The following is a 26,995-nucleotide window of genomic DNA, read 5'->3' as shown; positions in this document are numbered from 1 at the left end:
AGGAAAACAACTAGATTAGAGGTCAACTTTTTTCAAAATTATATGTAGTTATGTAAACTTACAAAATAAGAACAGTTGTATTATCTTGAAATTTAATCAATTTTAAGTGAGTTTGGTTTGTGGTCATCAAGCCAGACAAGTGAGTTTCCTCCGGGTACTCCGGTTCCCCCCATAACACAAGACAACACTCTCGCATAACACCGTGCCAACGAGCGTGATTAATATAATGTTGTTATAACTTGTTTCACAATCGTTGTAAAATAAATAAGTTTAAACTTATCAATTTAACGCGCTTTACGGAAAAACCATTTTGATCGGGGCATTCAAGAACGAGTGAATGCCCCAGATGTAAGTTTTAATCGGTAATTACTTAGTTCAAATTGATTTCCATTGAAGTGTGTTATTGCGTATATGATTAAGATTTATAAGAATAAAGTTCATAGGTTTAATCGCTTAACTGGGATAACCACGCGATCTACATGCATTGTAGTTAAATGCAAAAAATTCTGAGATTGTAAACCGCATATATACTTCCGAGGTTGATTTCGATGGAAAATGGCCGAGGGGTTCCGATTGAACGTTTACCTGTTCTTGTTTTCGTTTTAGTTAGACTACAGTTATGTGATATATAAAATATTAAGTGTGCCAAACATTGGCACGATCTTGATAAGTCATTGCACAATACAAAACACGTAATTGCAATATTTAATATTAATATTAACAGAAAAAAACAAGTACAAATCGTTCAACACTATGCAAAACAAGCATATAAAAACATTTAAAAAGACTGAAGATGTACGTATAAATACTTGTTCCATGATAGGAATTGCTCTGTGTTCCTTTTTACATGAAGCATAATGGCCGATCAGAAACGTTCAGTAACCAGCATGCTGCTATATTAAAACGTTATTCACCTATATCGCACACAAGTTATTGCATGATTTCCTTAAGATCATGGTACGCCACAGTAAAGTCATCCAATCGCCTCGTGATTTACTACCGTTTGCGCTCTTGAACATTTTTCAACAGTTCGTAAGGACGTTACCGTAACTATTATACTTCATTTCACATTATTATGGCAGAATTGCAAACGTAAGTTTTATCCAATATTACCGATATTCTGTCATTTTTATAATAATCTGCATTGTCAATGTTACGTAATCCTAACTCTTTATAAATGTCTGAGCAATGTATATTCATAATTTCACATTGTCATGGCAGAATTGCAAACGGTAGTTTATTCACTATCACAGAAATTTTGTCATTTTTATAATTATCCTCATTTTCAAATTTACGTAATCCTAACTTTTTATAAATGTCCGAGCAATGTGCATTCATAATTTGGTTCACATGAAATGGCATTTCATGTCTGTAGCTAAAAGGATGAAACCCTGCAGGTTTATCATTGACATGTTCACCATTTTTAACAACAGTTACTGTACGCTGCTTTGGTGGTTCAATGTTGAGAAAATCATACAACTTGTTTAATTTATTTTCGCTGTCGTCAAGGTCTTCATATTGTAATAGTATCACTCTACCTGGGTATTTGATTTTCAATTTCTTACCAGCCGACATATCAGCTCTCATTCTGGAACACAACATGTCGGCGTTATTACTGATTTGCGAAATGTTCCTGACATATTTCTGGTAAAACGCTGTCGTAAGTCGACTGTTCATCGATCCGCGTGGGTCTCTAAAAAGCAAGACCATCTTCAGTCGAGGGTTTGTTTCAAGCATCGAACCGACTGATTTTACGTCTATGCGTAGGATCTTCACCATTCTATGCTCGGAGTGTTTACAACTGTCTTGTAAAACTTGTGCACAGCTCTCATCCTTTCGTTTAAAGCAGTCTACAAACGGTTTCCAAACTTCAGCTGAAAATATAAAAAGCTAGATACCGTTGATATGCCGTTTATAATGAATGGGGAAAGAATCTATAAGCGTATTGTTCAATGCGTTTCCAATCGACAGAATTTTACAATATTTAGATAAACACGGATATGAATTTAGCATGACAAATTAAGCATATTATCATCATTTACATGTAGTTTTATGCAAATTAATTTCTGTATACGAGAAACACCAATGTTTAAAATAAACTGTAAGTTATAACATACGAATCGAACAAAGAACGTAAACTGTAAGTTATAACATACGATTCGAACAAAGAACGTTATGCAAGCATAAGTGTCATACGTGTATGTCCCCAAATGTAATGATAACGTGGAATCTTGTCCAAATGTTTAGCCACATTACAGGAGAAGATATCAGACAGGTGATTCAATGCGTTCTCTGTAGACCTCTCGTCCTCCGGTGAGCTAAAGGGAGAATATAAGAATATAAAAGAAAAACATTTTCACAAAAGATAAATCGAAATCACTCTAACAGTAGTCAAAATAGTATCATTCTCTAATTCTAAATTTTCAACAACACTTTTCTGTGCATACACTTACAATCGAAAGGCTAAAATCAATCATTTCCGTCTCCAGTACGATCTCATACGCCAATCACTAAAAAGGGCTCGCTCTGTGGAGTGGAGTGAGGTTTGTGCACGTAAATTGGTTTAAACCCCCAGTAAATTTACATTTTACTGATGACCGTTCCAAGGCGGTACCTAACACTCCTTGATAACCATACCTAGTTTTTTATATACATGTAGTATATTTGCACTGTGCTGTTTGTCGAGTTTTGTGCTGTTCTTCCATGTTTCTTGTTTGTGAATTTTTGTTTTTGTGTTATATGTCTTTGGCGTTTACCCGGTGCCATTAAATCGGGTTTATGTTTAAACTTTTTGCTACTGAGCTTGTTTCTGCAGCTTTAGAAGAATATTAATGAGAATTACTAGACAATAATTGTGTTTATTTTGTTTACCAACCGGTTAGTTCTTACTGAACGAAACAGCCTAAATCATGGCTAATGCGAAATTTGGTTTCTGCCTCTCCAGATTTGAAACAGTTTGCTACCTGTTTCTCAATTATTCACAATTTTAAAAATGTGAACGATACAGTTATACTACGATGTCCCTATTCCCGGTGACAAAGGTTCTCTTATATCTTCGACCGTTTATAACTGAACGTTTTGACGAAATTAAACCGCTGCTTTCACATTGAAATTATCCGAAATTAACTCAGCAACGAAAATGTTTGCTACTTTTTTGAGTGTCAAAATACACAAATATGGACACAAAAAACACCTGTTGGATGGTAATATAGTTTACAATTTTGATATATACGTTAATCATGTAATAGTATTGACTATATACATGAAATTGAGGAAATATCTTTCGCTGAAAAATTTAAAACTTCAGAAAGGGCAGGAAGTTAAATTAATTAAAAAAAATCACTGCTGCTTCATATATCCCAAAATACTTAATTGGTCACGTTCATTCGTGTCTCAAGGATTGGATTCATTCTATATTCTGATATCCTTGACTACGCTGGAATCTTTGAATCAACGACTTTTGTTTGAAAATGAAGATAACACATTTCAGTGTGTATATACCACGTGATAAATTATGTCATATATGCTACGTAGGAAGGCAACATTCTGCTTAAAATAAAGACATAACTCAAAGATATAATTTTTCTTTTACTACACCATTTTAAATAAACATGCGGCAGTCCATGTCGCTTATAAAAAGAGCCCCGCCTTCGTATTATTACCGAATCTTGATAAGGTGATTAGTTTCATCAAACACTTCGACAACCCTGTTTCCAAAATAATGTTTTGACAGTGCTCCGTCAAACGGCCGTATTGTGAAAAGGTTTGTCGAAGTGTTTTAAGGAACTAAAGTCTCAATCAATCTCTACCAGCGGCATAGACTGTGCTAAGTTTCATTTTAAATGGTGAAGAAATAGTGAAGTTATCTGTATTTAAAGTCTTTATTCGAAGCAAAATATTGCATTTACGCGCAATTTATCACGTGGTATACACACACTGAATTATGAGTTCCTGCATGTAATGACTGAGGTTTGTATTTCGTTTCTAGTATTTTCATATATCTTGAATGTTTTATGTTAGATGAAGTTGTTCTGTTCGACGATCAATATTAATAAACATGTGATTCGCCGAGGGAAAAATACGGAAAAAAGAACAATACTTAGTTTGTAGAAATAACAACAGAACACTGTGAATATTATGTTGTATTATGAACGTGAAGCTAGCAGTCTAGCAGTCTGGCAGTACAACAGTAGGATTATATTACTGTGTGGAAATGTGGTCTCTGATATAAAACTTAGCATGTAAACTAATTATTTAGTCCCAAATAATATTGACGTATTAATTTTACTTATCTAAAGTGTACATGAAATTATTTATTCTTTTCCATAAACAGAATACAAACGACATTAATATATAGGGGATATTATGATAGGACGATTTTCTTGTGATCTGTATCATGTCGGATTCGGTGTGTTAACACGTATCCGTCAAGACCGTAGGTCAAGACAGGTTTGTGTATACTCACCGAACGAGACGTGATGCAGGTCACCAGAAAAAGCGTCCTATCGTTATATTCCATTTATCAAATACCCTACTCTTTTTTTGTTCGGTTTCAATTTAATTGAATTTGTAAAATGTCCAAATATGGAATGGCTTGCGCGTATGAATATGTTACGTACTGTGTATTGAAGTCAAGGGAGGCTACTCCAGCGAAACAAGTCAGAAGTTAGAGAATTAACTTTATTGAGCAAAATAAGAAGAACATGTTTTATATATCATCAAAAAACAATTTGTTGATTCGAAAATAATTATTAAAGATGCACTATTACGATGATGAAAACGCAACAGTACGATAGTACGATGATGAAAACGCGAAATCACGATATTACAATAGTGAAAACGCGAAAGTACGATGGTGAAAACACGATAATTTGTCGCATTATCATCATCGTACTGTCGTATGATCACGTTTTCGTTATCGTACTGTATCGTTTTCATCATCGTACTGTCGTGATTTCACCATCGTTGTTTCATGATTTCGCGTTTTCATCATTGTACTATCGAGTATTGCGTTTCAGATCAACACATTCAAAGGCGATGGCCCTAACGGCATCCCATAGATTGCAATGTATAGGTGTGTAACTAGAACACTCTAAAATAAGAATTTCAAATCTGGAAATTACTAATACAAACATCGATGTCAGAAAATGAGCGATTCATTTAGGTGATGTAGTGTGTACATAATTGCTAGTTAACACAATCTGAATATCATTTGAAAATTTCTATCTCATCTGATTCGATCGCCGCATTGCTCACTCCACCCGCTACCGAACAATCCGAATGCATACATGTGCTGTCATTTTTTAAATGTTTTATGTTGTGTTAATAAAGAAGTATAATAACGAATTATTTGTCAATTATTAAACACTAAATCAACAAATATTTTTGTATACCAAAGATCACTCAAACCGAATGTATCATATTGGTAACATGTGACCGACATTGCAATCTTCACGACTTAATATTTCACGTCATCTATAATTCGTGAATTGCTGTCAATTGCGGAAAATTGTTAATCCGAAACACCGCTATTCCGAAGGAATTTGTTGGGTCCCTACGATTTCGGATTAACGGTGTTCAACTGTACACTGAACGGACACCTGCCCTTGCTGTGCCGGTTGAATTATTTCAACCATTACAATTATAATGTTTAGCAAACTGACATTTTTACAATGTCTAAATCGCACTGTATTTGCAAGTGAATGTACAAACTGCATGCCACAGTATTCAATTTCATTATAACAGCTCTTTTGCCATGTTTCCTGAACGTTACATGTCGAACAAGGAGCAATAATCTGGTTCTGAATAACGAGTTCCAGTTTACTGGATAATGATGTTCAGAAGACGTTTTTTTTTATTTTCTAAACATATATTAAGGGCCTACCACAGTGCAAAAGTTGTTTGAAGGACCAACACACAAAAGGTATTCAAGAGTTCATACAAAGTGAATATATGTTGAGTCAAAACATCAACAATGTGTTCAGGCTTTAGAGTGATTGCATCTATATTAAAAAAGATTTTTGCATTTTTGCAACCAGGAAATGAATTTAATTCACTATTTTTCATTATTTTGATTTGGTAGTCTGGGTCATTTTGACACAAAAACATAGTTGTCTTGTCGAAACACTTTTCCGAAAAAAATGCAAACGCTTTTTTTGTCCAAAGTCTCATAAAATCTTCTTTCGTAAAATGTGGTCAACCCTTATTACCCCAAAACATTTTGAAAAGGATAAATGTTTAACTGCTTAAAAAGAGTGATCCTTAAAACGCATGGACTTTTGAAACGTTTTAATTTTTGGCCTTCCAAAACCACTTTTGCACTGTAGAAGTCCCTTAAGAACAAGACATTTGTAGTTTGACAAATTATCTTTAAAAATGTCATACAAAGCCATGCATTGTGGTCGCGCCTGTTCACACAGGAGGTTTCGTTCCTTAAAGTAGTTCCTTACTCGTCCTTTTGCCAGCGGTTCGTACCAATAAAACACGTCCGCACGACGCCCTAACAAGTCTCCGAGAAAAGTAGATCCTGTTCTCTTGTAGGCAACTAACATTATATCTGTACCTGCAGGAGAGATGCATGTAATATAAAAGTAATTAATGTTTAAAATACGGCTTACCAATGGCTCGTTTAATCGAAAAAAATAGATGACAATCATTATCGCCATAATACGAATATTTTCAATGTTAATACATTTACCTGTTGGCTCGATATTCCAGGGACCGGCCAAAACACATCGAGCCTCGCAAATATCGAGCCAAGCGGGAATGCTTACATAGATTAAAAAACAATCTGTCCTTTATCCAAAGTTCGAGCCAACGGGGATATCGAGTCAAGCGATATCGAGCCAAGCGGGTTTTGACTGTATAGACTTTCATAAGTTAAGTTTTATTCATATAAATACGTGAACCATCAATTCCTTTCTTTTCCTGCTATTAGATGCATTCTCTATATAATTCAATTATAATTAAATTTCAATCAGTTTGTTTGCTAAATAATGGTTTGATATGTGTTGTATACTTAAGCAAAGATATGTGATTTTGTTTTATGGCATAGAAAAGTATTGCACACATGAAAATTCAATTAAAAGTTTTACCTTTTTTCTGTCTGAGTTCCAAATTTTCTGTCAGCCTGTCTTTATTTTCCCAACCTGAAACAGCTTGTTTTATAAATGATCTACTCATTTGAGTTTGCCAATGTCCTAAACAGTGGTCTCCATAATCAACCACAAATCAAAGCACTGGGTGCATGTGAGTTTGGTTTGTGGTCACCAAGTCGGACAAGTGGGTTTCCCCCGGGTATTCCGGTTTTCCCCATAACACAAGACCACACTATCGTGCAACACCGTGCCGACAAGAGTGATTAATATAAGTTGCAATAGCCTGTTTCACAATCGTAAAATAAAATTAAATAAGTTTAAACTAACTTTTAATTAAAACGGAAATTAATTGGAGTAGACATCGGTTGTACCCAACTGTTTATGAGAACCCAATTTACAATAGTGGATTCTTGGTTGCAGTATTTCAAATTAAAGTGTGTTTAATTTTAAATAATTATTGAATTTTTTCCTTGTAAAAAATATATATCATTTTAAAAATAGATATTTCTTTCTCTTAAGGTCTTTTGTATTTTATAAGTATCCCCTGGTCGTAAAAATGTAATTACAATTAGTTAACGTATATATATAAAAGTATACTTGCAAATGTATAATACAGGAATTACATTAAATATTGGACTTGTTTCAGCGATATACCGATCAACTATAAAAACTTGTTTTCTAGATAAAAGTTGTGTGAAAGTATATATGTGAAGGCTAAAAAATGGTTGGCCAGTTTAAGATGTATAGAAAAATGTTCAAGTTCATTTGAGTTTTTTTGCAAATTTCGTTTGGTTCTTTTATTTTATATATATTTTATGCTTCATATTTATAAGGAAATGGTCATTTTACACAAAATTGCATTTGATGTTGTACAAAAATGGTCAAATTGCACTAATATGTATTTTTATTATTAAGAAACGGTCAATTTACACTGAAATGTATTTAATGTTGTGAGAAACGGTTACTTGTGAAAAATGTTAGTTTCTAACCCTGCCATGTGTATTATGTTGTAAAAACGGTAATTTTGCACTAGGATGTGATACGAATGTAAAGTAATATGAAACGGGCAATTTGCACCAGCAAATATTTAATGTTTTCAGAAAAAGCCTAGTTGCACAATCATGCTATTTTAATTGCCAGTGTAGAGAAAAACACGACAATCACGAAACTAAGGCTGTCAGACCCTATATTATTTTCAAGAATTTACGGGGATGAAAATAAAATGCAACATGATGGCTCTGCATCGCTTATTACTACATTTACAATTTTGACATATAAAGCATGGTCAATTGTTTATCAATATTAGCACACATAGCTTGCAATCAGTAAAATGAAGCTCCATTTTTTACAAGTATTATGTATATGAAAATTTACTCTCGGAACTACTATACGAGTAGACGTTAAAAGACATGGGCGATCAACAAATGACAGTAATGTGATAATATACATGCAAGAGGAGAAACAAGACTAATTTTGATGTAATCCATAAGAAGATGTCGCTAATGTTTTTGAAACATGATTTAAAGGAAGCAGCTGCATTAGATCAGGACATCAAGTTAAAGGTACGTGGATATGAGCTTTCTTCGCAACGTCAATACATATTTTATACATATTGAATTCCATTGCCGTAATTTCACAGAATCGGTTCCTCCGCCCAACCCCCTGCCAATCAGGACTTGGACAAAATCAGCGGACTAAAAGCTCCCGTCGTCCAGGCCTTTATAAGGCAGCTTCAATACAGAAAGATGCCATGTTCAGCTCATCTGTCTAACCTCCACATATTTTTTTTTCTTTCGGAACGAGGCAAGTTATGCGAAAATGCATGAAAACTATTGGTATAAGGCTGCTGACAAATCGCAGATTTCATATTTAAGTTCGAAAATTTATGTTTTATGCATTTTTCTTAAACCGACCAGTAACGCTTTTAGCCATAAAACATTAAATTTCGAACGGAAATATGAAAGTCTGGGATCTGATCTTTTGTCAGCAGTCTTATATCACTAGTTTACAGATATTTACGAAAATAATTGGCTCATTTCAAGTCAAAAATAAAAAAAGTTGTCAAAACGGTAAATCTGTAAGAGTGCAGCTTTAAAAGGGAAACGCAATGATAGACATTAGCTCGCAATGGTTATATTGTTCAGTTATATAGTAGTTTGTAGTCAATAAAGAAAAAGATATATTAATGTCAAAGCTCAAAAAATGCATAAACTAAAACAACGTCACTTTTTGTCTTTTGGTTGCGCAACCATGCTCTACCTCACTTATTTTAAAATATGACAAGATCAAAGCAATATCAATGTACCTGAAACACAACAGATTTTAATGACTGACAAGTAGAATTGTTTAGCATCAGGCCCCAATTTCTCGAAACTTCTTAAGTCCCTTATATCAGCATTAAGCTAAGCTCACTATTTTTGTTTTTCAATAATTCGTGTTATATTTATGTCTTTAAATGTGTTTTTATAATTTAGATAGGAATAATCTCTATGATAAACACAATAAACTGTTTTTCATTTATTAAAATTTAATTTAAGTATGTATTTTGGCTAAATGAAATAAGCTAAGCTTAAGAAGTTTCGAGAAATTGGGGCCTGAGTTTTTGGCGAATCGGCATGTTTGCTTATGGCCATTTTATATATGTATACAAACTGTCTACTGCCAATGCTCTAAAGTAAAATGATATAGAAATAACGTTATGACAAAAAAAAACATATCTTCAATACAGTCAACAGACAATATTTAACAACAAACTAAGATCAATCTTAAATTTAAAAGTAGAATCTGAGTGTTTAGAATGGACTGTACGATTCACTGACCAATAGACTTATAAGAATTACTGAGGCATGGCTATGGAAAAGGATTATAACTCCTCCCCTGAACTCATTATTTCAGGTGTATGTTAAAGAACCAGGGACGCTCTAACCAGGGTTACATTCTGTCTGTACATTATGTACCAACAACCATAACATGACAAACAATCTTATCGGAGCACTCGCCGAATGGACAAGGCCCAAGGGCGAGTTTAAATAAGCTTACACGCCACCAATCTCAGGAACTTTATTGCTGTATTTTTTAACAAGACGGCTTTGCATGTCGAAGGGTGAATGCGAAAGGTTCTTAGTGACGTTAAATAAAGAAGAACAAAGAACCTTTTTGCTTTCACCCCTTGCTGTAGTGTTGGACGGTTATCCTTATGTTTACAGACGACCGGCCGATATGTCTGTCTGACATGACTTCCGTTTTTACGTTCATACTCTTCTTAAGTTCAGCGAATGCAATCAACTCAATTACGCCAAACCTTGAATTGAATTTCATTTCATCTTTTGAGCACGTTTGAGTTTCATAGTCTTTATTGTTTATTCTTAACGATAAGATCCAAGATTCAAAATTGTAGTAGTAAAGAAATGCCCCTGGCCATAAATCAATACACAAAATACAAATGACATTAAATATTTGAGTAGTGTTCAGAAAATTATGTTTTTTCTTTCATGCTTTACGATGAAATATGGGGTTTTAACAGTGAAATAACAACAGTGAGAATATCAATTTGATATTTTCACTGCAAAATAAGGAGTGAAAATATCAACTTTCAGAACTACTTTTAAATTCCTTTGTTGTTACATGTACTTGCCTTGATCAAAACAGAACACTGGACTTCAGTAAATTATGTCATATAAAAGAAACGAAATAGAAATAAAGAAATATTTTATAAATTTAAATAAATATATAATTGGAAATTAACAACTTACCGTTTATTACCGGTTATCCCGTTTATCAAACATTTTACTGATCTTTGAAGCTGAATGTTCGAACATTTGCTTTCATACCAAACAAATTACAGACAAAAACAACTGTTCGAACATAAATAAAATTTTATATCATCGGTCAAATGTATTTTGAACTGTTAACCGTTGTAGAACGTAAAATAAGCTTCCTGGAGAATTCACACAACAATTTACAGATAGATCCGATATTTTTTACCCCACCCACACCTCAAAATGTGTCAACAAACCAGCGTGGTATTTACTCTTTATCTGGAAAACAAACATTTTAAAGCGAAACAGACTGGTCTCTGACAGTAAGATGACTAACTTACTATAAAAACACGCGAACCCATGTGTTCGTTTTTTTTGTCATCGTTTATACTTTTTATAAGATTCTAACTTTGAAGACCCTGCCTTCCATTTTAGGATGGATACATACAGAATTGTCTTTTGTTTCATGGGGAAGACGTTACTAATTTTTTTTAGAACTTGTGTCCAACCCATTTGCTTTTTGTATGTATACTCCGTATCATTGTTGTAAATACTGATCATGTTGAAAGAAAAAATGCTATAAAATATGTTTAAATCAGAATTGTCTTTTTTGTCTGTATTTATAACATTAAAGTTCGTTTTAAACACTTCTGATAAGAAAATTAACAAATCAATGAACCGTCTCCGTGGGATTGTGGTTAAGCGTCTGCCTACGGAGAGGGAGGTCGTGGGTTCGATCCCGGGCCGCGTCATACCGAAAGACGTTTGAAGTTGGTACAAGTAGCTTCCTTGCCTGGCGCTCGGCATTTTAAGGATAGTGCTATGAAAAGTGGTGTACGCAGTACTGTTCAACCCAGGAAAGTTGTATCCCGTGTATCGGTGCTTTACAAAACAAACGTCATCATGGCATAACTCCAACGACATAACTAAAAATGCTAATACGAGTAACGTCCCTGTTAAAGAAATCATACTTATTTATTCCTTCTACAAACGGCATTATAGTCTATAGCTAATATTACTCATTATATGCGTATTTTTCTTGTGAGTTTCTTAAATTTTCGAACCAGTTCTATTTTATTTGAGCAATTAGTTTATATGATATATCAAATACGATCTGTGAATTGTGTCAGAATTTGGGGATGTTGATTTACCTTGCTCAGAAAACAACATGGAAAGTTTGAATCATGCTCATGTAAATATCAACTGAAAAGGTAACAGTGAAAAAAATATTTTAAAGACGGCGATTGGTAAGTCAGCAGAAACTAATATTTGATTTTTTTAAATAGGGGCATAGACTTAATTCGAGAAAAAAACACAACACATTTTAGATGCTTTGTGAATACCACCCCACCACCACCCCCACCCCCACCCCCACCCGATAATTCTGATAATTAAATATCAAAAGGACAACCAACCGTTCTTATAATCCATTTTGAGAAACAATAATGTAAGTCCAAAAAGTATGCAACTTAGTAATAGAATAAACTTATAATTTCGCATGATTCCGCTCTTAGTAACTTGCTATTGGCGACTGAAATAGATTTTCAATTCGTGCATTCGAAATTTCATTTAAAGTTAATATTTCATTGTAGCCTCAGGCTGCAATACGTGTAAACGTAATTCAAGCAGTCCGTGTATTTACCTTTGTCTCATTTATCGTCATGTGTTTTATAATTGAAAGTAAAAAACGTATATGGAACATACAAATCCTTTTTCGTTTTTCTTAATACTAAATAGGAAAGCAAAACTGATCCATTATGTTATTTCGATATTGTTACAAATACATATAATTTGATTTATAAAACAATTCATATGCACTTAAAAAGTCATATTTGAGTAAGATGAGTTGTTTCTGTATCAAAGTCATTTATATGGATTAGAACCTTCCACCATCGCTAAGCGCTATTATCACACAGCTATTGTTAATACAGTCGAACCCCGTCGGCTCGAACTCGCTTGGCTCGAATTCCTCGTTGAATTGAATTTGATGTAAATGACCAAATTCTTTATACTAAAGGTAAGCATTCCCGCTTGGCTCGAATGTTGAGAGGATCGATGTTTTATCGCCGATTCCCTCGACTTCGAGCCAAAAGGCTTCGACTGTATTCTAAAATGTCATAAATACATCGATAAACGTTTTCTGAATGAATTCGTTTAATTATAATTAAGTAAACACAACTCAAACCTCTATACATTAGTTTTAATGGTGACAGCTGTTTAAAAAAAACGTTTAAATGTCTAGTTTATCGTATGGAATGGCTTGCGTATTCCCCGAATATACCCCTGTTTATGGCCCTGGTGTCACGGCACCAGTTATTCACAAGGTGTTATTGAAGTAACAACAAAACCCTAATTTTATATCATGTCTGGTCATGAACAAAATATAAATATATTTATAATATATTGATATTCAAGTTTAGTTTCAGCTTTCAGAAATTATTTATATATAACAGCATATACGAAGCAGTCAACACACATATACATATGTTGTCATTTAAAGCTGTAAATGTAATATGATCTGCGTGTTCAGAGAAGTATACTTCATATATGATCATTAAGTAGCTATAATAAACTCGGTATAGAAACATAACAGTAGTTGTACCTTATAGATGAAACCAACACGATATCGCGAATGGTAGTTTTCATATTTGATGACATTTTAGATAAGGGTTAAGTTTTAATTGCATTTGCCAAAAGGATGATTCGTGAATGGTAAGGTAATTAATTTTTACAATGTGAGAAGGTATCTCTGAAGGGGGCGGTTTTTTTAAATTTTAAACACAAAATTATTATTTAAAACATGTATGGGAATTTAGAGTGGTATTCAATACTGGTATTAATTGGATCTAAGAATGATGAAGCTAATCGGGTTGCTCGATAAAGATACATCAGACCTATCCAGTGAATGGCGTCATTGATGTATAACCATATGATTGACAGAAGTTGTGTATTGAACATCATCCAAGGTACTTAAGTACCTATAACATATACAAAAAAATATTCTGATCGCTGAATGGGTATTACCCGATATGGCGAGCGAGGGTAAATCAGCTTACCCGCCACCCCCCCACCCCACGAAAAACACACACACACACGCACGCACACACAGACGCATGCACACACACACACACACACACACAAACAATGGATGTGGAGATTTTCATCGATCATTAACAATACGAATAGTTTTAACTAAAATGAAACGTCTACTTAAAGCTGCTCTATCCCAGATTGGCCGATTTGACATTTTTAAATGAGTCATTTGTGCGTAAATGTCTTGAAACCATTGATATAAGCTTAGTGACAAAAGATCAGATGGCAGTTGTTGTCGTTTTTTTCATATTCACGTTCGAAAATCAATTTCTAATGGCTAACAAAGCGTGAAAAACGTTTTGAGAAAAAATATTTGGTGCTGTTGTTGGCTCAATATTATATTATGGGTTTTAGTTAGTCAACAGAAATAGAAAGTTTGCAGTTGAAATTCTGTAAACGATAATAACAGGTTTGAATAAACATGTGTTATGCTACTGTATATGGAGAACTCCACAGTTGTGCTTTATTATTGATAGATATGTAAGAATAATAAGATACTGGTTAAAAATCTTCAACAGTAATAGCATTGTAATTATTACAGCTTCTGTATAAACAGGTCATTGACAACTGTAATAAAGGTTGGGTTTCTGATGTAAAACACACTTTTAAATGATTACGGACATGCTTATGTTTTTAATAGCCCCAATACTGTTAATGTTAAAGCATTTATAATCTAATTAAAGTGTAGATTAATATATACGTTTAAACACGTATGGTATGGACATACCAAATATAGTTCTGATTTGGATATATATAGATATTTTCAAAACATCATTTGGTTACAAGCAATATCAGTGTGTGTATACCACGTGATAAATTACGTCATAAATGCTACGCCGGAAGGCAATAATTGCTTCGAATGAAGACTTAAAACAAAAATAACTTCACTATTTCTTCACCAATTGCGATGAAAAATAGCGCAGTCTACGCCTCTTAAGGAGCCCCGCCTTCGGTCATTTACCAGAGTTTGATTGAGAGTTTAGTTTCTTAGAACACTTCGACAAACCTTTTCACAATACGGCCGTCTGACTTAGCACTGTCAAAACATTATTTTGGAAACAGGTTTGTCGAAGTGTTTGATTAAACTATTTACCTTATCAAACTTCGGTAACAAGACGAAGGCGAGGCTCTTTAAACGGTATAGACTGTCCTTCTTTTTATTTAAAATGGTGTAGTAAAAGAAAAGTTATCTTTGATTAAATATTCATTTTAAGCAAAATATTGCCTTCCGACGTAGCATATATGACGTACTTTTATCACGTGGTATACACATACTGAATATTAAGGTTTAATATGTTAGAGTTTACGTTTACCCTTTTGCTTACGTAATAACATAAATGATAATGAACGGTATTGTATATGTTGTAATGGCAAAGAATTAGACGATAAGTTTCATTTCATATGTGTTTGTCGATGTTATTCCCAACTATGAACAAGCGTTATTACTATGTAAATTCATCTGTATTTAAGTGTCATGAATTACTGAGTTCATGTTATAAGAATGAAATTATGAATGTTTGTAAATATATGAGAGAAGCATTCGTTATACATAGCTCACCTTTTAAGTAATGCAACATAGTTTTAATAGCTATGCGGAAATTTGTCTCACTGCCAATGCAAACATAAGTATCATATTGTATTTAATTTAAATAAGCTTATAATTATTTATTCCTTTATAAAATTCCATGGTATATATATGAGTTTAGATGTGTGACATATATATGAATAACTGTATTTATTACGACGATGTACACTTGTATTAGTCAAAAAGGCTGTCTGTTCTGTTCTGCTCTGTTCTGTTCTGCACAAAACGATCATTCATTTATAAGGGAATAAAGCTTACAAACATGAGATGTTACGTTTCTCATTTTCAATTAAGTGATTTTTACGCCTATGACCATGCTTTTTTTAATAATTTGAAAAAAGTTTTATTCTAATATATATATATATATATATATAAATCTTTAAAATATACCGAAACATATTAGCAACTAGCTTTACGGCTTTGAAATTTGGAAAAACACCCCTTAAACCATAGTAGGCAGGGCCCCAGTTACCAGTTTCTCAGAAAAAAGTGTCCGGGCTGCTATACATAATCCGTGATACTGATTATGTAGGAGGATGTATTTCATTTACGAAAAGTGCTGTTGGCAAAAAAATATCTCTTGCGAAAAGCCAAAATCCAAGATGGCCGCCAAATTAAAAAAAAAAAACCTCTTGCATAGAAAATCCATCTCATTAGGGAGTTTTTGAAGTTCTTAGTAGTATTAATTTGTCTAATTTAAGATAATACATTTTCTCATACATGTACTTTAAAATTGTCTTTGTTGAATTATTATCTATATTTTTTTCAAAATATTAGCAAATTTTACATTGAAATGACCAAAAAAACTTTAAAAATAATAGATTTTGACGTATGTGAGACAAAAAATGATGAAAAATAAAGTCCTAGAAAGTTTCTAATCCCCTCAAAATATTTTTAGTTGTGTTTTCTACATGGAGTTTTCTACGATATTGAAAATTGATGCACGAATTAAGAAACCAACAAGGTTTCCTCAAATGTTCGCTTACTTTATCGTACAGATGCAATATAAATCCTTGGAAAATGTTGACGATTTTTATGTACGTGAAGTTAGCGGCCTAGTGGCCTAAAATTGTATAGGCCGCCTGGCTGCTAAATTCACGCCGCTAGGACACTAGGCCGCTGAACTGTGTGATCGACTTTTGTGAAAAAGTGTTGATAATCGCTTCAGATTGATAATGTGTGCATCGAAACAGTTAATTTATTATTGTTTTAGTAGAAAAAGCATATATACATGCTTTCAAATAGGAAACCATTTTTGGCCGCGAAACTGCTAGGCCGCTTACTTCACGCCGCCAGGCCGCTAGGCCGCTAGGCATAAAATATTAATAATTGCTTTGAAATAGAGAAAAGATTGGGCCGCTAGGCCGCAAACTTTATGCCGCTAGACCGCTACATTCACGACAATAGGCCGCTAACTTTACCTGATGTTGGTATTTTTAGTAACGGAAGGTATGTCCCCGTCTTTCATAGGTCAATGTTGGAATTTCTACATCGTAAGACACTTTTGAGAATGACTTAGGGGTACTTACTATGTAAGATTATAACTTAATAATTATAGCGCAAGTTAGTTTGCATTAACTATCGATACTTAACGAATAATAAGATAAATGGTTAAAGGATGTGGTGATCTTTTCAACATAAGAAAAGGAAATGAACACAACAAAAAAAGCAAATCACCGGCCGCATTTATAATGAGCATGTACAAGGGCCCAGAAATGTTTTGTTATAAATGATAGTACATGTTTACTCAAAACCTGTACTGTAAAATATTGATCAAGGCTTTATCTTCAAAACATGAAAATTTCAAGTACTGTCACAGGAATTTAGTTGTATGTATGTATCTTTTTAGGCCTTGCGGTCAAGGATAACCCGTGTAAGTGCAAGCACTTACATCAGACAGGGTCCTTTGTTTTTTCTGAAAGTACAGCATGCTGAAGAGACAGGGGTTAGATACAAGGAAGTCCGAGTGCGATACCCTAGCTCTTTTTTCTAAAAGACCTCTTGGTTCTTTTACGTGCTCGGTGTAAAGCACCGATACACGGGGTACAGCTTTCCTGGGTAAAACCAGTACTGAAAACGTCACTTTTCCAAGCACTACCATTTAAATGCATAGCGCCAGGCAAGGGAGTTACTTCTACCAACTTTTATCTTCTTTCGGTATGACGCGGCCAGGGATCGAACCCACGGCCGCCCGCTCCGTAGGCGGACGCCTATTCTTACTATGTCATAGTCCCAGAGATCAGTCAGAAGGACATGCTTCCGTGTACAAAAATATATACACCCATTCAAAAAATCGATAAATTGGCGCAGAAGAGTTGCGCCCCTTTCCGGAAATGACGTAGGTAGAGGATAAGAAGATTCCGTTACGACGATTACAGGTTAGATTATCACTGCTCATTATTCAAAAATCATTCATATGCGCTTTAGTTTATGTCGAAACTGGTAATTAGTTTGCTTTTATTTGCTCTCATATAGTTCCTATAAAAAAACACTTTTCCAGGTAAAATGAATGCTGAATTTTATCAGAAATCCTGTAATCGTTGTAGGTGTGATCTCGGACAGTTTCTCGAATATTTCTTATCCATTTCAATTCAATGAAATAAATTGAACAATTTCGAGTGAAGCGATGTAACGCTGCATAGCAGCATCGCCACATAAACGTGTTTGTTTGTTTTTTTCGTTTATGCGGTGGTCGCCCTGTTTATGCGGCGACGCTCAACGTATAAAGGAGAAATTGCTTATATGGGGCGCAACTGTGCCTTTTTGCCACATAAAGAGGACTAATTTAACCATTTATCATAAAGCTAAAAAATAGAGTTCTAATATTTCAACAAAAACGATGGTGATGACGTTGATGAAGATGATGATGATGATGATGATGATGATGATGTCCGTCCGTCAGTCCCGAAATATTGTGACATAGGAGTCTCCAGAGTCACTTACATTTATTCATTTATTGTATGAATGATGATGATAGTGGTTGTGATTGTGATGATGATGGTGGTGGTTGTGATTGTTGAGATGATGGTGATGGTTGTGATGATGTTGTTGTTATGATGATGATTCATTAGGGCGAAGCATGTTACTGTCATTTTTAAAAAAATACGAGAACGATGATGATGATGATGATGATGATGATGATGATGATGATGATGATGATGATAAATATGATGATGATAATTGTGAGGATGATAATGGTGGTGGTGGTTGTGATTGTGGTGTTGTGGTGATGATGATGGTGGTTGTGATGATGTTGTTGATTATGATGATGATTAAGATTAGGGCGTAGTATATTACTGTCATTTTGAAGAAAATACGGGAAAAGTAGGCTGGCAAATTGGTCAAAATTAAGGTAATATTTTAAAGTTAGGCAAAAATTGAAAGTTGAAAATAAATTATTACTCCCCTTGGAGTGTTCAAATCTACATTTTATTGGTTACAAATGACTAGTGCATAAAGCACAATCAATGAAAGAAAGACGTCCATGATGACCCTATATCAGTCATCTGAGTCCTCTTGTTCAAGTGCCCAAAACTAATGTTGTGTTGAATTTTTAGGAAACAATATCGTCTTTCAATGTTTTCCTTTTGATGCTTTGGTAACCAGATATATACGCTGATGACCTAGACGTGAATAAATTTCACAATCGCACAATTACCAGTGGTTCTTCACATTGAAATAATTCTTAGCTCACCTGAGCACAAAGAGCACATGTGGAGCTGTGAGTATTGTTGGATTTCTGTTGTTTGTCCGTCGTTAAAAATTGACTTTTCTAGAAACGTTTGAAATGACGTTGAAAGTGCGCATTGTCAAGGGTACATGCTCGTCAGTCTGACAAAAAGGCGAGAATATATGTTACGTCGTACGACGATTCAATTTTCAGATTGTCCCAAATGACGGTGTTGTGCGTTGTCGTAACATATATTCCCGCCATTAACGGGCCAAACGTCATTTCAAACGTTTTCGCGTGAAGATCAATTGGTTTGGTTCACATTTAAACCGATCTTACTAAATCTTTGTCAGAATTTACGTCTTAAAAAGTCTAGTTCAAAGCTTGGTTAAGTGGACACAAAAAACGATCTTTATGAAACTTTATCAACCACTATCGTACTAGTATGTGTTTTAATCTGGGATTTTATGCGGCGAAAGTGTGCCTTTTTGACACATAAGAAAGTCCTGTTTATGCGTTGAAAATCACCGCATAAACATGGTCGATTTCGTTTATGCGGGGAAGCTGTTATGCGGCGTTACAAAGCGAAATCTAACACATTTGTTAAATCTATTTTACCGTGCTTCATTCATTTTCAGTACCACTTTATGTAATAGTTAGATGACATAAAATGAATTATTAGTGATTAAGAATGTGTGGATTGAGCGTAGCGAACGAGTCCTTCTTAATCATTAAGAAATCACTTTATGTCATCTAATTGACACGAATAGGATAATAACATAAACATCGAAATCCCTTCGAACATCGCCATTTCATTCCGCATCACTCATTTTCCGCACTTAAAATTCGGAAAACACAAAACACGTTGGACCTTATCTGTAATATACACTTGAAAAATTTGATATAGTACGAATCCATACATAAATCCTGTAAATGATATGTTTTCTATACATCGTTGTGTAGGGGCGTATGGGTTATGAGGACCGACATCTAATGGCATAAGACAAATCCTGTAAATATGGTTGACAAACGGGCAGTGGTTTCTGAGTTTTCCCCAAAACGAGGGTTTATTTCAGTTTTTCCTCGGACAATCGACCACGTCTGTAAGCTCAGTCTTCTGTCAAGGATGTTGTTACCTCGACATATTGTGCTGATGTTGCAAGTTCATGCTGGTTCATGGTAATCGGTTTCCTAAGTGCTTGTCTGAGACTGCCAAAATAATAACATTGAATTAGTATTGTTTTTGTTGTTTTCTCATGGGGTTTATAGAATAGTACTCAGAGAAGAATAGTGAATAGCCGATGAGCACATCTGGTGTTCAAATGCTTGATCTGTATGTGCAGTAAATAGTTCACTAAAATATAAATATACTGTTAGTTAACTGAAATAAAGCTGAATTTGTACGATTTTAGGGAGGATGGCATCGGGCGCCCGTTGTTTCATATAAAAGTAGCTATAGGGTTTTTGACATTCTAGAGGTTCTAGACGAGTTAAAAGATGCTAGACCATTCTAAAGGTGCTAAACCATTCTAGACATTCTATGTCGCTCTAAAGGTGCTAGGCCATTCTAGGCGTTCTATGTCGCTCATACGGCTCTAGGCTATTCTAGACGTTCTATGTTGCTCTAGAGGTTCTAGGCAATTCTAGGCGTTCTATGTCGCCCAAGAGGTTCTAGGCCATTCTAGACGTTCTATGTTGCTCTAGAGGTTCTAGGCAATTCTAGGCGTTCTATGTCGCCCAAGAGGTTCTAGGCCATTCTAGACATTTAAAGTCACCCTAGAGGTTCTAGGCCATTCTAGGCGTTCTATGTCGCTCTAGAGGTTCTAGGCCATTCTAGGCGTTCTATGTCGCTCATACGGTTCTAGGCCTATCTAGGCGTTCTATGTCGCTCATACGGTTCTAGGCCATTCTAGGCGTTCTATGTCGCTCATACGGTTCAAGGCCATTCTAGACGTTCTATGTCGCTCTAGAGGTTCTAGGCCTATCTAGACGTTCTATGTCGCTCTAGAGGTTCTAGGCCTATCTAGGCGTTCTATGTCGCTCTAGAGGTTCTAGGCCATTCTAGACGTTCTATGTCGCTCATACGGTTCTAGGCCATTCTAGACGTTCTATGTCGCTCTAGAGGTTCTAGGCCTATCTAGACGTTCTATGTCGCTCTAGAGGTTCTAGGCCTATCTAAGCGTTCTATGTCGCTCATACGGTTCTAGGCCTATCTAGGCGTTCTATGTCGCTCTAGAGGTTCTAGGCCTATCTAGACGTTCTATGTCGCTCTAGAGGTTCTAGGCCTATCTAGGCGTTCTATGTCGCTCTAGAGGTTCTAGGCCATTCTAGACGTTCTATGTCGCTCATACGGTTCTAGGCCATTCTAGACGTTCTATGTCGCTCTAGAGGTTCTAGGCCTATCTAGACGTTCTATGTCGCTCTAGAGGTTCTAGGCCTATCTAAGCGTTCTATGTCGCTCATACGGTTCTAGGCCTATCTAGGCGTTCTATGTCGCTCTAGAGGTTCTAGGCCTATCTTGGCGTTCTATGTCGCTCTAGAGGTTCAAGGCCTATCTATGCGTTCTATGTCGCTCATACGGTTCTAGGCCATTCTAGACGTTCTATGTCGCTCATACGGTTCTAGGCCATTCTAGACGTTCTATGTCGCTCTAGAGGTTCTAGGCCTATCTAGACGTTCTATGTCGCTCTAGAGGTTCTAGGCCTATCTAAGCGTTCTATGTCGCTCATACGGTTCTAGGCCTATCTAGACGTTCTATGTCGCTCTAGAGGTTCTAGGCCTATCTAAGCGTTCTATGTCGCTCATACGGTTCTAGGCCTATCTAGGCGTTCTATGTCGCTCTAGAGGTTCTAGGCCTATCTTGGCGTTCTATGTCGCTCTAGAGGTTCAATGCCTATCTATGCGTTCTATGTCGCTCATACGGTTCTAGGCCATTCTAGACGTTATATGTCGCTCATACGGTTCTAGGCCTATCTAGACGTTCTATGTCGCTCTAGAGGTTCTAGGCTATTCGAGACGTTCTATGTCGCTCTAGAGGTTCTAGGCTGTTCTAGACGTTCTATGTCGCTCTAGAGGTTCTAGGCCATTCTAGGCGTTCTATGTCGCTCATACGGTTCTAGGCCTATCTAGGCGTTCTATGTCGCTCATACGGTTCTAGGCCATTCTAGGCGTTCTATGTCGCTTATACGGTTCAAGGCCATTCTAGACGTTCTATGTCGCTCTAGAGGTTCTAGGCCTATCTAGGCGTTCTATGTCGCTCTAGAGGTTCTAGGCCATTTTAGACGTTCTATGTCGCTCTAGAGGTTCTAGGCCATTCTAGACGTTCTATGTCGCACTAGAGGTTCTATGCCATTCTAGACGTTCTATGTCGCTCATACGGTTCTAGGCCATTCTAGACGTTCTATGTCGCTCACACGGTTCTATGCTATTCTAGGCGTTCTATGTCGCTCTAGAGGTTCTAGGCCATTCTAGGCGTTCTATGTCGCTCATACGGTTCTAGGCCTATCTAGGCGTTCTATGTCGCTCATACGGTGCTAGGCCATTCTAGACGTTCTATGTCGCTCAAGAGGTGCTAGGCCATTCTAGACGTTTTATGTCGCTCTAGAGGTGTTAGGCCATTGTAAGCGTTCTATGTCGCTCTAAAGGTGATAGGACATTCTAGACGTTCTATGTCGCTCTAAGGTGCTAGGCCATTCTAGACGTTCTGCGTCGCTCTAGAGGTGCTAGGTCATTCTGGACGTTCTGCGTCGCTCTAAAAGTGCTAGGCCATTCTAGAGGTTCTGCGTCGCTCTAAAGGTGCTAGGCCATTCTAGACGTTCTATGTCGCTCTAAAGGTGGTAGGCCATTCTAGACGTTCTCTGTCGCTCTAAAGGTGCTAGGCCATTCTAGACGTTCTGCGTCGCTCTAGAGGTGCTAGGCCATTCTAGAGGTTCTATGTCGCTCTAAACGTTCTGCGTCGCTCTAGAGGTGCTAGGCCATTCTAGAGGTTCTATGTCGCTCTAGAGGTGCTAGGCCATTCTAGAGGTTCTATGTCGCTCTAGAGGTTCTAGGCCATTCTAGAGGTTCTATGTCGCTCTAGAGGTTCTAGGCCATTCTAGAGGTTCTATGTCGCTCTAGAGGTTCTAGGCCATTCTAGACGTATATGTCGCTCTAGAAGTTCTAGGCCATTATAGACGTTCTATGTCGCTCTAAAGGTGCTAGGCCATTCTAGACGTTCTATGTCGCTCTAAAGGTGCTAGGCCATTCTAGACGTTCTATGTCGCTCTAAAGGTGGTAGGCCATTCTAGACGTTCTATGTCGCTCTAGAGGTTCTAGGCTATTCTAGACGTTCTATGTCGCTCTAGAGGTTCTAGGCCATTCTTGACGTTCTATGTCGCTCTAGAGGTTCTAGGCTATTCTAGACGTTCTATGTCGCTCTAGAGGTTCTAGGCCATTCTTGACGTTCTATGTCGCTCTAGAGGTTCTAGGCCATTCTAGACGTTCTATGTCGCTCTGGAGGTTCTAGGCCATTCTAGACGTTCTATGTCGCTCTGGAGGTTCTAGGCCATTCTAGACGTTCTATGTCGCTCTGGAGGTTCTAGGCCATTCTAGGCGTTCTATGTCGCTCTGGAGGTTCTAGGCCATTCTAGACGTTCTATGTCGCTCTAGAGGTTCTAGGCCATTCTTGACGTTCTATGTCGCTCTAGAGGTTCTAGGCTATTCTAGGCGTTCTATGTCGCTTTAGAGGTTCTAGGCCATTCTTGACGTTCTATGTCGCTCTAGAGGTTCTAGGCCATTCTTGACGTTCTATGTCGCTCTAGAGGTTCTAGGCTATTCTATGCGTTCTATGTCGCTCTAGAGGTTCTAGGCCATTCTTGACGTTCTATGTCGCTCTAGAGGTTCTAGGCTATTCTATGCGTTCTATGTCGCTTTAGAGGTTTTATGCCATTCTATGTCGCTCTAGAGGTTTTAAGCCATTCTTAGGTGTGAACTTTTCTAGAGGTTCTAGGCCATTCTAGAGGTTCTAGGCCATTCTAGATGTTCTTGGCCATTCTAGAGGCTCTATGCCATCCTAGAAGTTCTAGGCCATCCTAGAGGTTTAGGCCATGATAGAGATCTAGGCCATTCAAGATGTTTACAATGTATTTATTATTTGAGGGCCTAGTGCAAAAAAAGAAATTCATGTACTTGTTTAAGTTGCGATTGGAAAAATAAGGCTTCCAAAATTTAAGTCCATTGAAGCAAAAGGTATCCGAATGTGTAAAACGCCTTTTTTCAATAGGCTGTTTATAGAAAATAAATGTTGGCATATTTGACATTGTTCTGTTACAGTGCCAAACGGGGACGTTTGGCCTGGGGAAATGGTGGACAGGCTGGTGGAATCAACCGTGGTTGCAGCAAAGGGCAGAGTCAAGGCCGAAGAGGAAACAGATTTTAATTAGGATTTTGGAGTGTAAATGGTTTTTAATAATGATTATAATTCTGATAATTATAAGATCAGAAAAGCATGTGTTAAAAGTCTTAACTTAAATATTGTATGACTAGCTGAATCACATTTGAAATGTAATGAACAAATATTTTTGAATGGCTATAAATGGTTTGGAAATAATGGTGATGACATTCACATTAATGCCTAGTCAGGATCAGGCGGAGTAGGTTTATTTGTAAAAGATGATCTTTTTTCTGAATATGATGTTTCTGTATTATATCCCTCTTTCGAGGGTATGTTATGAGTCTGTCTTAAACATAAGTTTTCAAAAATATGTTTATATTGTTGTGTTTGTTATTTACCTCCAAAATCATCAATACAATTAACTGATGTTAACACATTTTGTGCCAATTTCAGTACAGCCAAATGCAGATAATGTCATTTTTCGGGAAAATAGTATTCAAAATGTTGTTTTTTTCGGGTGATGTATGTGAGATGCTTTTTGGAACTGTGAACTCCTTAGAACAAAGCATTCAAACTCAAGAAAATATTGATCAATCCTATACATTACTGTCCTCACTGATAGAGTGTAAATTGTTTGATAGAGTGCCTCATAGGAAAACAGTGTCTGTGAGCTCTGTTAATAATAAGAAAAAAAATTATACAAACCTTGGTGGAGTGAATTTTTAACTGAGGGATGGAATGATGTTTGTGTACATTAAAACTATTGGCTTGTAGCCACTGATAGATCTAGACGGCCATGAATATTTTGTACTGTAGTAAACGTAAATTATTTGACAAGGAAGTACACAAAAGTAAACGTAGATATTGGTATAAATTGCAGTGTGAGTTACTTGAATCTGTTGAAAAAGATTCAAATACATTTTGGAAAATATTGGTAAAACTGGTGTAGTAAAAAGATGCATAGAATACATATGGAAATTGTTAATACAATGAAATCATGGATCTGTAGAATATGATGCTTTTACAGTGTGAGATCACTAGAAATGTAAATTTAGTAACTTGCTAAATAATGAGTCCTCAGTTGGGAGTTGTAATGATTCACTTATAAATAGTTTAAATGGTGGAACTTTTTAAGATCTGTATTTTTGAAGTTAATAAAGCCGTCGAAAAGGCACGGCAGCAAAAGAGTTCCGGAGGTTGATAACATTTCATATAACGTTTTTAGAAATGATATTGAAACGGGCAAAACTCCGTCAGATTGGGGTAAGGGGGTTCTGAGCCCAATTCTTAAGCCAGTTATGGCTGACCCAAGGCAACCTCTTAATTATAGGCGTCTTATCTTGCTCTAACCATGTTTAAGTTGTAGTGTTCTGTTCTCATTGAGAGACTTCCTCAATGGTTAGATAATAATAGTAAAATTGTAGTGAAGTACTGCTGATCATTAATCATCACTTAGTTCTGTATTTCTGGATTAGAAAAACAATCCGCTTTTTCAGCATTTATAGACTTTAGTAGGGCAAACGACTATGTTAATCGATCATTATTATGTTGTAAGCCGAAAAACACGCAATACAGGCAGCTGATAAGAATGTGAATATACGTCTATACGTCAAGGTAAATGGCATACTGTCAGAACGGTTCAACATAAATCAAGTTTTAAGACAGGGGTGTATTTTGTCCCCGATTTTATTTAATTGCTTTATCAATGATTTAGCTATAAGAATAAAAGTCCTAGACGTAGGAAAAGACGTTGGCAACAAAAAAAATATCCATATTCCTACATACAGATGATATTGTATTATTAGCCTCTAATAAGAATGATCTGCAACAGATGTTAAATATTCTATTTATCAGATTGGTGTTATACAAAAAGCATGATTGTAAATTATAAGAAAAGAAAATTGTACACATAAGAAGTAATACTATGTGTAAAACAGACTTTAATTTCTCATGTGGTAATATGTCACTTTGCTAATAGATATGTGTATCTTTGCATAATTTTCGATGAACATCTGGACTTCAACATTGATGCCAAGTTTGTATCACAGGTAGCAAGCAGATCTTAGGGGGCATTGATTGCAAAGTTCAAATTGTTTGGTGGTATGCCTCGTCATGTTTATAAAAACATATATGACTCAACGGTCTTGCCAGTATTAACATAAGGGGCAGACATGATTTGGGGTACTCGAAAACTTTCATGTATTAAACACTTCTGATGTTGATGGTGATATATGCTCGGAACCAGTGTTTGTTAAACAGTTAAAATGTATTGCAAACTTTTGGTATAGACTGTCGGCTATGGATCAGACAAGACTAAATTTCAAGATTTCTGAATGTCTTTCATATGCCAATAGGAACTGTAAAAACTAGCATTCTAGAGTAAAGAGTATTCTGTGTAAATCTCATTGTGGATATAATATA

Source organism: Mya arenaria, chromosome 10 (genome assembly GCF_026914265.1).
Source record: "Mya arenaria isolate MELC-2E11 chromosome 10, ASM2691426v1".
In the NCBI taxonomy this organism is placed as follows: domain Eukaryota; kingdom Metazoa; phylum Mollusca; class Bivalvia; order Myida; family Myidae; genus Mya; species Mya arenaria.
The sequence above is the reverse complement of the archived record's forward strand: the minus strand, read 5'-3'. Positions refer to the sequence as shown.